A 14,417-nucleotide genomic window follows, 5' to 3' on the forward strand; every position below is an offset into this window, starting at 1 on the left:
TGAGTTTTCAGGCCTTCTCTCCTTTGCTTTTTTATTTCAGTAGAAATGAGAGGGAACAATTAATCTGGGATGCCCAGCATGGCTGCATGGGCATAAAACTCTACATCAGCCCAACCTGAGGCCTCTAGGTCATTACCTAAGAGACAGTCTACAGGTAAGCTAGGTGATACCACCACCTGCTTAGGACCAGTAACTCCACCCCAACTAAACTGAATTATAGCTAAGGGAAGAAACTTAGTGGAGTTATGGACATCAATAATCTTATACTGTTGTCCAATGATGTGTTGATCAGGGTGCACCAGGTGTTCAGTCACTAAAGTGATACTGGCACCTGTGTCCCTGTAGGCCAAGGCCTCAACACCATTTATTGAAACTGCCTGCCTGTACTTATCCATTGTAAGGGGACAAGCAGCCAGTGTGGCAAGGCCAATGCCACTAGGTGTGACAGAAACTGACTACCCCAGTTTCTACTATGGACCCATAAGTGAACCCAACTAAACCCTTAACTTGACTGTTGCCAGCAGTCCCACCACTAGTACCACTACTGCTAGGGGCACTAGAGCTTGATGTATTAGTGGTGGTAGGCTCAGGGGGTTTACCTGGACAGGACTTATCCCCTGGCCTATGGCCTTTGTTTTTACACACAAAGCACCAAGGCTTTTTAATGTGTGTGGGTTGAGAAGAAGAGGAAGAATTTGTTTTATCCCCACCCTCTGAAGAGTGTTTAAGATTTGAAGAAGGATCTTTGGTTTTACCCTTATCCCCATGCTTATCTTGAGATTTTTCACCATCTTTCTTCTTGTTGTTCTCTTTGTCACCACCTGTATGAACTTTTCTGTTCACCCTTGTTCTGACCCATTTGTCTGCCTTCTTTCCCAATTCTTGGGGAGAGGTCAGATCAGAGTTCACCAAGTACTGGTGCAACAAATCAGACACACAATTATTAAGAATATGCTCTCTCAGGATCAAGTTATACAAGCTGTCATAATCAGTAACTTTACTGCCATTTAACCACCACTCCAAGGCCTTCACTGAATGGTCAATGAAATCAACCCAGTCTTGTGAAGACTCCTTTTTGGTCTCTCTGAACTTTATCCTGTATTGTTCAGTGGTTAAGCCATAACCATCCAGGAGTGCATTCTTAAGAACTGTAAAATTATTGGCATCACTTTCTTTCACAGTAAGGAGCCTATCCCTACCTTTTCCACTAAATGATAGCCATAGAATAGCAGCCCACTGCCTTTGAGGGACATCCTGAACAACACAGGCCCTCTCAAGTGCAGCAAACCACTTGTTAATGTCATCCCCCTCCTTATAAGGGGGAACTATCTCGTGCAGATTCCTTGAATCATGCTCTCTTGCAGGATGACTATGGGGAATACTGCTGCTGCCACCATGGGTTTCAAAACCCAACTTCTGTCTTTCCTTCTCTAATTCTAAAGACTGTCTATCCAAATCCAGCTGTTGCTTCTTAAGCTTCAGTCTGGTTTGTTCCACCCTCAACTTATTGAGTTCCCTTTCTAACATTCTGTCATCAGGGTTGGTGGGAGGGACATTCCTATATACAGAGGTATGATGGGAATGAACAGAAGGAGACCTGTCCCTTACAGAAGCCACCCTAACAGCTTGGCTAACAGTAACATCACTTCTACTATGGTGAGAATAAATGCTTTTGCTATGATGTGAGACAACACTATTTGTATGGTGTGGCTCTTCATCATTACCAACTATGCTAGACTGTCTAGTAATGGGCAGGCTTGGAAGTTTCTTTCCTAAATCTTTTCCTGGGGGAGTCCCTGGATCAGATTGGGAACCATTTGCTGCTTTTTCAACAGATGTGGCCCCTAAGGCCTTATCTTGTTCTCTAAGCATATTAAGCAACAATTCCAAAGAAGGATTCTTCCCTACACTCAAACCTCTCTCTACACAGAGACTCCTTGCTCCTTTCCAGCTAAGGTGATCATATGCAAGTTTGGACAGATCAACATTTTGGCCTGTGCCAGACATTTTTAGATAGAGTAAAAGTGATAGAAAAAGAGAAAAAAGTTTTCAGAACTTTTTAGAAAGACAGAAAATTTTTTTTTAAACTTTTAAGAACTTTTTGAAAGTTTAGAAGTACTTTTCAGCACCTTAGAAAAGAGTGAAAATAGGAAATGCAAAACTTTTTAGCACTGTGTACACACACTGAACTTGTTTTGTATATTTTTCTCTTATGAAAAGTACAATGACAAGAGTGGTAAGTAGTCTCAAAGCACTTATCCCACCGCTGCACAACCAATGTAGGAGGCTGGACTGGCTTGTAGTGAGTACCAAGGGGTACTTGCACCTTGCACCAGGCCCAGTTATCCCTTATTAGTGTATAGGGTGTCTAGCAGCTTAGGCTGATAGATAATGGTAGCTTAGCAGAGCAGCTTAGGCTGAACTAGGAGACATGTGAAGCTACTACAGTACCACAAGTGTCACTTGCACAATATCATAAGAAAACACAATACACAGATATACTAAAAATAAAGGTACTTTATTTTTATGACAATATGCCAAAAGTATCTCAGTGAGTACCCTCAGTATGAGGATAGCAATTATACACAAGTTATATGTACACAATACCAAAAATATGCAGTATAGTCTTAGAAAACAGTGCAAACAATGTATAGTTACAATAGGATGCAATGGGGACACATAGGGATAGGGGCAACACAAACCATATACTCCAAAAGTGGAATGTGAACCACGAATGGACCCCAAACCTATGTGACCTTGTAGAGGGTCGCTGGGACTATTAGAAAATAGTGAGAGTTAGAAAATTAGCCCTCCCAAGACCCTGAAAAGTGAGTGCAAAGTGCACCGAAGTTCCCCAAAAGACAAAGAAGTTGTGATAGAGGAATAATGCAGGAAAGTCACAAACCAACAATGCAACAACTGTAGATTTCCAATCTAGGGTACCTGTGGAACAAGGGGACCAAGTCCAAAAGTCACAAGCAAGTCGGAGATGGGCATATGCCCAGGAAATGCCAGCTGTGGGTGCAAAGAAGCTTCTACTGGACAGAAGAAGCTGCGGTTTCTGCAAGAATGAAAATGGCTAGAGACTTCCCCTTTGGAGGACGGATCTCTCTCGCCGTGGAGAGTCGTGCAGAAGTATTTTCCCGCCGAAAGAATGCCAACAAGCCTTGCTAGCTGCAAATCGTGCGGTTAGCGTTTTTGGAAGCTGCTGCGGCCCAGGAGGGACCAGTAGGTCGCAAATTGGACCAAGAGAGAGAAGAGACGTCGTGCAAGACAAGGAGCCTTCTCAGCAGCAGGTAGCATCCAGAAAAGCACCAGAAACAGGCACTACGAAGATGCGTGAAACGGTGCTCGCCGAAGTTGCACAAAGGAGTCCCACGTCGCCGGAGACCAACTTAGAAAGTCGTGCAATGCAGGTTAGAGTGCCGTGGACCCAGGCTTGGCTGTGCACAAAGTATTTCTGTCAGAAGTGCACGGAAGCCGGAGTAGTTGCAAAAGTCGCGGTTTCCAACAATGCAGTCTGGCGTGGGGAGGCAAGGACTTACCTCCACCAAACTTGGACTGAAGAGTCACTGGACTGTGGGAGTCACTTGGACAGAGTTGCTGGATTCAAGGGACCTCGCTCGTTGTGCTGAGAGGAGACCCAAGGGACCGGTAATGCAGCTTTTTGGTGCCTGCGGTAGCAGGGGGAAGATTCCGTCGACCCACGGGAGATTTCTTCGGAGCCTCTAGTGCAGAGAGGAGGCAGACTACCCCCACAGCATGCACCACCAGGAAAACAGACGAGAAGGCGGCAGGATCAGCGTTACAGAGTTGCAGTAGTCGTCTTTGCTACTATGTTGCAGTTCTGCAGGCTTCCAGCGTGGTCAGCAGTCGATTCCTTGGCAGAAGGTGAAGAGAGAGATGCAGAGGAACTCTGATGAGCTCTTGCATTCGTTATCTAAAGTTTCCCCAGAGACAGAGACCCTAAATAGCCAGAAAAGAGGGTTTGGCTACTTAGGAGAGAGGATAGGCTACTAACACCTGAAGGAGCCTATCAGAAGGAGTCTCTGACGTCATCTGGTGGCACTGGCCACTCAGAGCAGTCCAGTGTGCTGGCAGCACCTCTGTTTCCAAGATGGCAGAGGTCTGGAGCACACTGGAGGAGCTCTGGACACCTCCCAGGGGAGGTGCAGGTCAGGGGAGTGGTCACTCCCCTTTCCTTTGTCCAGTTTCGCGCCAGAGCAGGGGCTAAGGGGTCCCTGAACCGGTGTAGACTGGCTTATGCAGAATTGGGCACATCTGTGCCCAAGAAAGCATTTCCAGAAGCTGGGGGAGGCTACTCCTCCCCTGCCTTCACACCATTTTCCAAAGGGAGAGGGTGTAACACCCTCTCTCAGAGGAAGTCCTTTGTTCTGCCATCCTGGGAAAAGCCTGGCTTGACCCCAGGGGGGCAGAAACCTGTCTGAGGGGTTGGCAGCAGCAGCAGCTGCAGTGAAACCCCAGGAAAGGCAGTTTGGCAGTACCAGGGTCTGTGCTACAGACCACTGGGATCATGGAATTGTGCCAACAATGCCAGGATGGCATAGATGGGGCAATTCCATGATCTTAGACATGTTACATGGCCATATTCGTAGTTACCATTGTGAAGCTACATATAGGTAGTGACCTATATGTAGTGCACGCGTGTAATGGTGTCCCCGCACTCACAAAGTCCGGGGAAATTGCCCTGAATAATGTGGGGGCACCTTGGCTAGTGCGAGGGTGCCCTCACACTAAGTAACTTTGCACCTAACCTTTACCAGGTAAAGGTTAGACATATAGGTGACTTATAAGTTACTTAAGTGCAGTGTAAAATGGCTGTGAAATAACGTGGACGTTATTTCACTCAGGCTGCAGTGGCAGGCCTGTGTAAGAATTGTCAGAGCTCCCTATGGGTGGCAAAAGAAATGCTGCAGCCCATAGGGATCTCCTGGAACCCCAATACCCTGGGTACTTAAGTACCATATACTAGGGAATTATAAGGGTGTTCCAGTATGCCAATGTCAATTGGTAAAATTGGTCACTAGCCTGTTAGTGACAATTTGAAAGAAATGAGAGAGCATAACCACTGAGGTTCTGGTTAGCAGAGCCTCAGTGAGACAGTTAGGCACCACACAGGGAACACACACATATAGGCCACAAACTTATGAGCACTGGGGTCCTGACTAGCAGGGTCCCAGTGACACATAACAAACATACTGAAAACATAGGGTTTTCACTATGAGCACTGGGCCATGGCTAGCAGGATCCCAGTGAGACAGTGAAAACACCCACAAACAGGCCAAAAGTGGGGGTAACAAGGCTAGAAAGAGGCTACTTTCTCACACTAACATATAGCGTGACCCCTAGTGCCTGCAAGTAACTGCGCTTGTGACTGCTTGTTTAGCGGTAACATATAGCGTAACCCCTAGTGCCTGCAAGTAACTGCGCTTGTGACTGCTTGGTTAGCAGTTACATATAGAAGGCCCCTAGTGCCTGCAAGTAACTGCGCTTGTGACTGCTTGGTTAGCAGTAACATATAGAAGGCCCCTAGTGCCTGCAAGTAACTGCGCTTGTGACTGCTTGTTTAGCGGTAACATATAGAAGGCCCCTAATGCCTGCAAGGTAACTGTGCTTGTGACTGCTTGTTTAGGGGTAACAAATAGCATGGCCCCTAAAGCCTGCAAGTAACTGCACTTGTGACTGCTTGTTTAGCAGTAACATATAGCATGGCCCCTAGTGCCTGCAAGGTAACTGCGTTTGGGCCTTCTTTCTGTGTCAAGATATAGCAAGAACCAGTGATAAGTGGGTTTTCTAGAGCTTTTGGCCCCTGTGCCACTGCATCTGCTGCACCATCCAAATCAAGGCCCTAGTGCCTGCAAGGTAACATGAGAAAATCATTTATATCCAGTAATGTATGTGTTCTGAAAAAGTCATGGTTACAGTCAGAATACATAATTAATCTGTAGGTAACCAAACACAAAATCTTTATTAAAAAGTCATTTAAACTTATCCAACTCTCCAAACGAGTTGCCACAGATGTAATAAATAAACCATATACTTTACACATCAAAGTGAAAAGCATTGTATGAAACCCTTTTACAGGTCACAAATGCCCCATCGGTAAAAGGCTTTTCTCATGTACCATCCATATTTTGCAAGTTAGTAACCGGTTACAGACTTTCTAAACAGTGATTGCGAGTTGCTATTAGGAAGGGACTGTTCTTACAAACAGTACAAGAAACCAGCAGAAAGGCACAAACAGAGGGCAGGAAACGAGCAGAAAGGAAGAAACAGGATAAAAAACCAGCATAAAGCCACATCTCCTTCTCACATACCTGTACACTCCACTTTATCGACCACCACAGTTTCCACTTCTCCTTCACCAAGATGGTCAAACAGCACCACGCCCAACACCCCGTGCAGGAACTGGACCAAGGTCACCGAAGCCCAGCTCACCACGTGCTCCGCCACTCCCCACCACCAAACACCGTGGATACCAATGACTCGGCCTACAACCTCCACCAATGTATCACCAACTGTGCCAACGCCCTCGCCCCCTAAGGAAACCTACTGGCAGTCAACACCACATGAGAGCCAGCTGGTTTTTCCCCAATCTCCATGAATCCAAGAGCGCATGCAGACGACTTGAGAGAAAGTGGAGAAGCAGTAAGAGCTCAACATACCACAAAGCCTTCAAAGATGCCGTCACATCACACCACCGGCTCATCAGATCAACTAGGAAATCAGTCATTCAGAGGAGAGAGACAACACCAACGCGCACAACAGCAAGGAACCTTTCACCATAGTCAAGGAATTCACAACACTACACGGAGACCACAGATATCCCACTGTCCCAAGACCTCTGTGACACTTTCGCCACCTTATTCCACTCGAACATTCAGGACAGCTACGAAGAATTCACAAGCAAAGGACAGCCCATGAGCTCACCAGCACAACCACTGACGCTCATCACCAACCGATCGTGGAACACTGGGCTCCTTATCTCGGAAGACACCCTCAAACTCATGCATACCACCCACTCTGTGGCACCCTCGGACACATGCCTCCACCACATCTTTAATCAAGCCAGCGCCATCATCGCTCCCGAGCTATGACACATCACCAACTGCTCATTCCAAACCGCCACCTTCCTGGATGCCTGGAAACACACGGAGATAAAACCCCTCCGGAAGAAACCTTCGGCAGACCCTACGGAGCTGAAAATTTACAGACGTTTCAAACTGCTCCCTTTTCCTCACAATGTAACCAAAAAAGCGATCAACGTACAGCTCACTAAGTTCATCGAAGCCAATTACATCCTCGATCCCTCCCAATATGGATTTAGGAGCAACCTCAGCACCGAACCCCCACTCCTAGCAGCCACAGATGACATCTTCACCCTACTGGAGGGGGATGAGACAGCTGTGGTCATCCTCCTTGACCTCTCTGCCGTCCTCGATACCACCTACAACACAACCCTGTGCACCAGACTACAGGACACTGGCATCCGCGGCAAAGCCTTGGAATATATCTGCTACTTCCTCACCTGCCGAACCCAGAGAGTCAGGCTCCCACTGTTCACCATGAAGCCGATGGAAACCAGATGCAGAGATTCCCAGGGCTCCTTCCTGAGCCCCACGCTCTTCAACATCTACATAACCCCGTTTGCTGTGATCATCAGAAACCACAATCTCAACATCGTCTCACACACTGACGACACACACCTCATTCTCTCCCTCACCAAGGAACCCGCTACAGCCAAAACAAACTTTCACAATGGAATGAAGGCAGTCACTGACTGGATGAGGGACAGCTGCCTCAAAGTCAACTCAAACAAGATGGAGATCCTCATCTTGGGGTCCGCCACTTCTGCCTGGGACAACTGGTGGCCCAGTAGCCTTGGAACTGCCCCACCTCCAACCGACCACACCCGCAACCTCGGCATCATTCTCGACTCATCACTGTCCATGGCCCACCAAGTCAATGCCATCTCCTCTTCATGCCTCCACATCCTTCGCCTGCTCTGGAAGATTTTCAAGTGGATCCCCATCAACACAAGGAGAATATTCACCCACACACTCGTCAGAAGTAAACTCGACTATGGCAACGCACTCTATGCCGGAATCAACAAAAAACTCCAAGCAAAACTCAAGAGAATATAGAATGCCGCTGCCAGACTGCTCCTGGACATCCCCGCCACAGCCACATCTCCACCCATCTGAGAGACCTACACTGGCTTCCCGTCAACAAATGCATCACCTTCAAACTCATAACCCATGCATACAAGGCCCTCCACCACGGAGGACCTGCCTACCTCAACCACTGCCTCTCCTTCTACACCCCTTCCAGGCAGCTCCATCCAGCACAACTGGCCGTCACTACCATTCCCAGGATCTGGAAGAACATGGCTGGAAGAAGATCCTTCTCCTACCTCACCGCGCAGACCTGGAACACAATGCCGCTTCACCTCAGACAGGCCCCATTGCTGGCTCGGTTCAGGAAGGACCTCAAGACCTAGCTCTTCAACTGACCTGCATCCCCCAGCTAGCACCTTAAGACCACATGAGTGAGAAGCAGCGCTTTATAAAGATTGACTGATTGAAAAAATTTGCAGTAAGGCAGAAACAGAGGACAAGAAATTAACTTAAAACAAACAGAAATGCAGAAACAGAGGGCAGGAAACAAGCATAAATACACAAACAGAGGACAAGAAACAAGCAAAAGGCACAAACAGAAGGCAGGAAATGAGCAGAAAGGCACAAACTGAAGGCAAGAAATGAGCAGAAAACAGGCAGAGAGGCAGAAACAGATGGCAAGAAATGGATAGAAAGGCAGAAACAGGACAAAACATTAACAGAAAGGTAGTTTCAGAGGACAAGAAACAAATATAAACTGAGCAGAAACAGACAGCAAGAAATGAGCAGAAACTGAGAAGAACAGCACAAACAGGGCAAGAACTAAGTAGAAAGGCAGAAATAGCATCCATTAAAGGAGCATAAAACACGCCGAAAGGCAGAAACAGAGGGCAAGAAACATGCAGAAAGGCATAAACTGAGGGTAAGAAACGAGCAGAAAGGCAGAAACAGTGCAGGAAACAAGCAGAAAGCCACAGATGGCATGAAATGAGCATAAAGGCACAAACAAAAGTGAAGAAACAAGCAGAAATGCCCAAACAAAAGTCAAGAAACAAGCAGAAAGGCACAAATAGAAGTCAAGAAATGAGCAGAAAGGCAGAAGCCAAGGGCAAGAAGTCAAGAAACAAGAGGAAAAGCACAAACAGAGGGCAGGAAACAAGTAGAAAGGAAGAAACAGAGGGCAATAGACAAGCAGAATGGCATTGAGGGCAAGGAAATGACAGAATGGTAGAAATGGAGGGCAAGAAACTAGCAGAAAGGCAGAAACAGAGTGCAAGAAACAAGTAGAAAATGAGCGGAAAGGTAGAGACAGAGGTTAAGAAATTAGCATAAAGGCAAGAAACAATAAGAAAGGCAGAAAAGGCGGTCAAGAAACGAGCATAAAACCAGCAGAAAGGCAAAAACAGAAGACAGTAAATGAGCAGAAAGGCACAACCAGAGGGCCAAGATGAGCAGAAAGGAAGAAACAGGGCAAGAAACAAGCAGAATGGCATAAACAGGGGAAGGAACGAACCAAACCAGGCTCAAACCAGGCAAGAAATTAGCATAAAGGCACAAACAGAGGGCAAGAAATAGCAGAAAGGCAGAAACAGACGGCAGGAAACAAGCAGAAAGGCAGAGGTCAAGAAATAAGCATAAAGGCAGAAACAGAGACCAATAAATGGTAGAAATGTAGAAACAGGGGTCAAGAAATGAGCAGAAAAAGAGCAGAAAGACACAGACACAAGTCAACAAACAAGCAGAAAGGCACAAACACAGGTCAAGAAATGAGAAGAAAGCAGAAATAGTGCAAAACGATCATAAAAGCAGAAACAGCAATAAAAGCAGAAAGGCAGAAACAGTTCAAGGGGCTGTCTTAGTGCTCAGTCACTCCTAAATCAGGCATCTTCTGAACCTCAGATTTAATGCACTCCCTGACATGATCAGGTTGGCTGTAAATCTTATTTTTGACAGGCAAATTGTCTCCAGTATCTATGGTGTGCTCACACCAAGTGGTCTGAGAGAAAAGTTCAGAGAACTGATCTAAGAAATTCTCGCAATCTTCTTTCTGCTCTTCTGAGAGACAGTCTGCAAGAACACCTCCTTCAACTGGGACATCTGCTGCAGTGTTGGAGAAGGGGTCAGGGAGAGGGTCATTCTCTTCTTCCTGTCCCTCATCAGTGGCCATAAGGAGGGTTAAGTCAGCCCTATCATAATAGGGTTTTAGGCGGTTCACATGAAGTACTCGGAGAATGTAGGAAAGTAGCTTTCTTCCAGCATGGTTACCCCCATCTATGGCCTGTTTGTCAGTGTGTTTGACTGTGTCTACTGGGATCCTGCTAATGGGGACCCCAGTAGCTTTGCTCTCTCCCTTAAAGTATGGTTATTTGGATACTGTTAACGCAGCATTTCATCCACAATTGGCATACTGGTGCCCCCTTATAAGTCCTTAGTATATGGTACCTAGGTACCCAGGGCAATGGGGTTCCAGAGGATCCCTATGGGCTGCAGCATTTCTTTTGCCACCCATAGGGATCCCATGCAAAGGCTTCTACAGGACTGCCATTGCAGCCTGTGTGAAAGGGTGCATGCACCCTTTCACTGCCATTTACACTGTACCAGGTCACTTATAAGTCGCTGTAGGAAAGTACCATCTTGCCTGGCATGTTACCCCCATTTTTACTTGTATGTCAGTTTGTTTTTGCCTGTCTCACTGGGATCCTGTTAGCCAGGACCCCTGTGCTCATAGTTTGTGGTCTGAATGTGTATAAATATGTAGGCCCGTATTTATACTTCGTTTGCGCCGAATTTGCATCGTTTTTTTCGACGCTAATTCGGCGCATAACTAACGCCATATTTATACTTTGGCGTTAGACGCGTCTAGCGCCAAAGTATGGGCAAATTGCGTCATTTTTTTGCGTGAACGCCTTCCTTGCGTTAATGAGATGCAAGGAAGGCGTTCCCGTCTAAAAAAATGACGGCGACGCAAATGCGTCGTATTTATACTCCCGGGCAAAAATCACGCCCGGGAGTGGGCGGGGCAAAAAACCCTGCATTTGCGCCACTTTTTAACGCCTGGGTCAGGGCAGGCGTTAAGGGGCCTGTGGGCTCAAAATGAGCCCACAGGTGCTCTCCCATGCCCCCAGGGCCCCCCCTGCCACCCTTGCCCACCCCAGGAGGACCCCCAAGGATGGAGGGACCCATCCCAGTGAAGTACAGGTAAGTTCAGGTAAGTATATTTTTTTATTTTTGTTAATTTTTTTGGGTGGCATAGGGGGGCCTTATTTGTGCCCCCCTACATGCCACTATGCCCAATGACCATGCCCAGGGGACAGAAGTCCCCTGGGCATGGCCATTGGGCAAGGGGGCATGACTCCTGTCTTTACTAAGACAGGAGTCATTTAAATGGCGTCTGGGCGTCGTAAAAAAATGGCGCAAATCGGGTTGAGGCGATTTTTTTGCCTCAACCTGACTTGCCCCATTTTAAGACGCCCTAACGCCATTTTCCCCCTACGCCGGCGCTGCCTGGTCTACGTGGTTTTTTTCCACGCACACCAGGCAGCGCCGGTCCGCTTGCGCCGGCTAACGCCATTCCATAAATACGACGCCCGCATGGCGCTTCAGAATGGCGTTAGACGGCGCTAAATTTTTTGACGCAAAACTGCGTTAGCGCAGTTTTGCGTCAAAAAGTATAAATATGGGCCGTAGTGTCTAACTGTGTCACTGAGGCTCTTCTAATCAGAACCACTTTTACCAATTTCAATTGACACACTGGAACACCCTTATAATTCCCTAGTATATGGTACCTAGGTACCCAGGGTATTGGGGTTCCAAGAGATCCCTATGGGCGGCAGCATTTCCTTTGCCACCCACACGGAGCTCAGACAAACCTTTATACAGGACTGTCACTGCAGCCTTAGTGAAATAAAGCACACATTATTTCACAGCCATTTTCACTGCACTTAAGCAACTTATAAGTCACCTATATACCTAACTTTCACTTGCTGAAGGGTAGGTGCAAAGTTACTAAGTGTGAGGGCACCCTTGCACTAGCAAAGGTGCCCCCACATAGTTCAGGGCGATTTCCCCAGACTTTGTGAGTGCGGGGACACCATTACACGCATGCACTACATATAGATCAACACCTATATATATGTAGCTTCACAACGGAAACTCAGAATATGGCCATATAACATGTCTAAGATCATGGAATTGTCCCCCCATGCCTAATCTGGTATTGGGGTGCCAATCCCATGCAGTGTTGCAGTGTACTGCCAAACCAGTTCTCTGGGGTTTTCTCTGCAGCTACCGCTGCTGCCACCCCACAGAGAGGGTTCTGCCCTCCTGGGGTCTGGGAAGCCCAGTCCCAGGAAAGCAGAACAAAGGATTTCCTCTGAGAGAGGGTGTTACACCCTCTCCCTTTGGAAATAGGTGTTAAAGGCTGGGGAGGGGTAGCCTCTCCCAGCCTTTGGAAATGCTTTGAAGGGCACAGATGGTGCCCTCCTTCCATAAGCCAGTCTACACTGGTTTAGGGAAACCCCAGTCCCTGCTCTGGCACGAATCTGAACAAAGGAAAGGGGAGTGACCACTCCTCTGTCCATCACCACCCCAGGGGTGCTGCCCAGAGCACCTCCAGTGTGTCCCAGACCTCTGCCATCTTGGATCCAGAGGTGTGAGGGCACTCTGGAGGCCTCTGAGTGGCCAGTGCCAGCAGGTGACATCAGAGACCCCTCCTGATAGGTGCTTACCTGACTAGGTGGCCAATCCTCCTCTGAGGGCTATTTAGGGTCTCTCTAGTGAGCTTTTCCTCAGATAATGACTTGCAAGAATTCACAAGAGTTCCTCTGCACCTCTCTCTTTGACTTCTGCAAAAGGATCGACCCCTGACTGCTCCAGGACGCCTGTAAAAGTAGCAAGAAGACCACCAGCGACATTGTAGCGCCTAAACCTGCCGGCTTTCTTGACTGTGTCCTGGTGGTGCATGCTTTGGGGGCTGCCTGCCTTCATCCTGCACTGGAACCCACAAAGAAATCTCCTGTGGGTCGACGGAATCTTCCCCCTGCTCCAGCGAGCACCAAACTTCAGCATCACCGGTACTCTGGGACCCCTCTCATCCTGACGAGCATGGTCCCTGGAACACAGGTGATGGACCCAAGTGACCCAGACTGTCCAGTGGTCCAACTGTCCAAATTTGGAGGAGGTAAGTCTTTGCCTCCCCTCTGCAGACAGTAATCCTGTGCACCCCGTGAACTGCAGCTGCTAGGGCTCCTGTGCACACTTCCATTGAATCCTTCATGCACAGCCAAGCCCAGGTCCCCAACACTCTGTCCTGCATTGCTCAACACCCTGAGTTGAATCCCGGCTTCGTGGGACTGTTTTTTGCAGTGTTGAGATGAGCGCTGTGTTCAGAGTTCTTGAATCCTTGTTCAAGTGCTTCTGTGGGTGCTACCTTCTTGTGCATGGGCTCTCTATGTTGCTAAGGGCCCCCTCTGTCTTCTCTCCCAAGTGGTGACATCCTGATCCTTCCTGGGCCCGGGCAGCACCCTTATTCTCCAACTGCGACTCTTGCAGGTAGCAAGGCTTTTTTGCAGTATTTTGCCAAGGAAACAACCCTGCATCCTCCAGCACTCCGTGTGACTTGTTTTGCATGAAGGAGAGGTTCCTAGCACCTTTTGTTGTTGCAGAATCTTCAGATTCTTCCATCCGGAGGCAGACATTTTGCACCTTCATCTGGGATTTAGTGGGCTCCTGCTCCCCCCGGACACTTTCACAGCTCTTGGACTTGGTCCCCTTTCTTTGCAGGTCCTAAGGTCCAGGAATCCATCTTCAGTGCATTGCAGTCTGTTGTGGTCTTTGCAATATCCTCTCTCCCATGTTTAGTGTGTTTCTGGGGAAATAGTAGTAATTTACTACTACTTTCCAGGGTCTTGGTGTGGGGTAGTGTAGGAAAGTACCATCTTGCCTGGCATGTTACCCCCATTTTTCACTGTATATATGTTGTTTTAGTTGTATGTGTCACTGGGACCCTGGTAACCCAGGGCCCCAGTGCTCATAAGTGTGCCTGAATGTGTTACCTGTGTAGTGACTAACTGTCTCACTGAGGCTCTGCTAATCAGAACCTCAGTGGTTATGCTCTCTCATTTCTTTCCAAATTGTCACTAACAGGCTAGTGACCATTTTTACCAATTTACATTGGCTTACTGGAACACCCTTATAATTCCCTAGTATATGGTACTGAGGTACCCAGGGTATTGGGGTTCCAGGAGATCCCTATGGGCTGCAGCATTTCTTTTGCCACCC

Source organism: Pleurodeles waltl, chromosome 1_2 (genome assembly GCF_031143425.1).
Source record: "Pleurodeles waltl isolate 20211129_DDA chromosome 1_2, aPleWal1.hap1.20221129, whole genome shotgun sequence".
Classification (NCBI taxonomy): Eukaryota; Metazoa; Chordata; class Amphibia; order Caudata; family Salamandridae; genus Pleurodeles; species Pleurodeles waltl.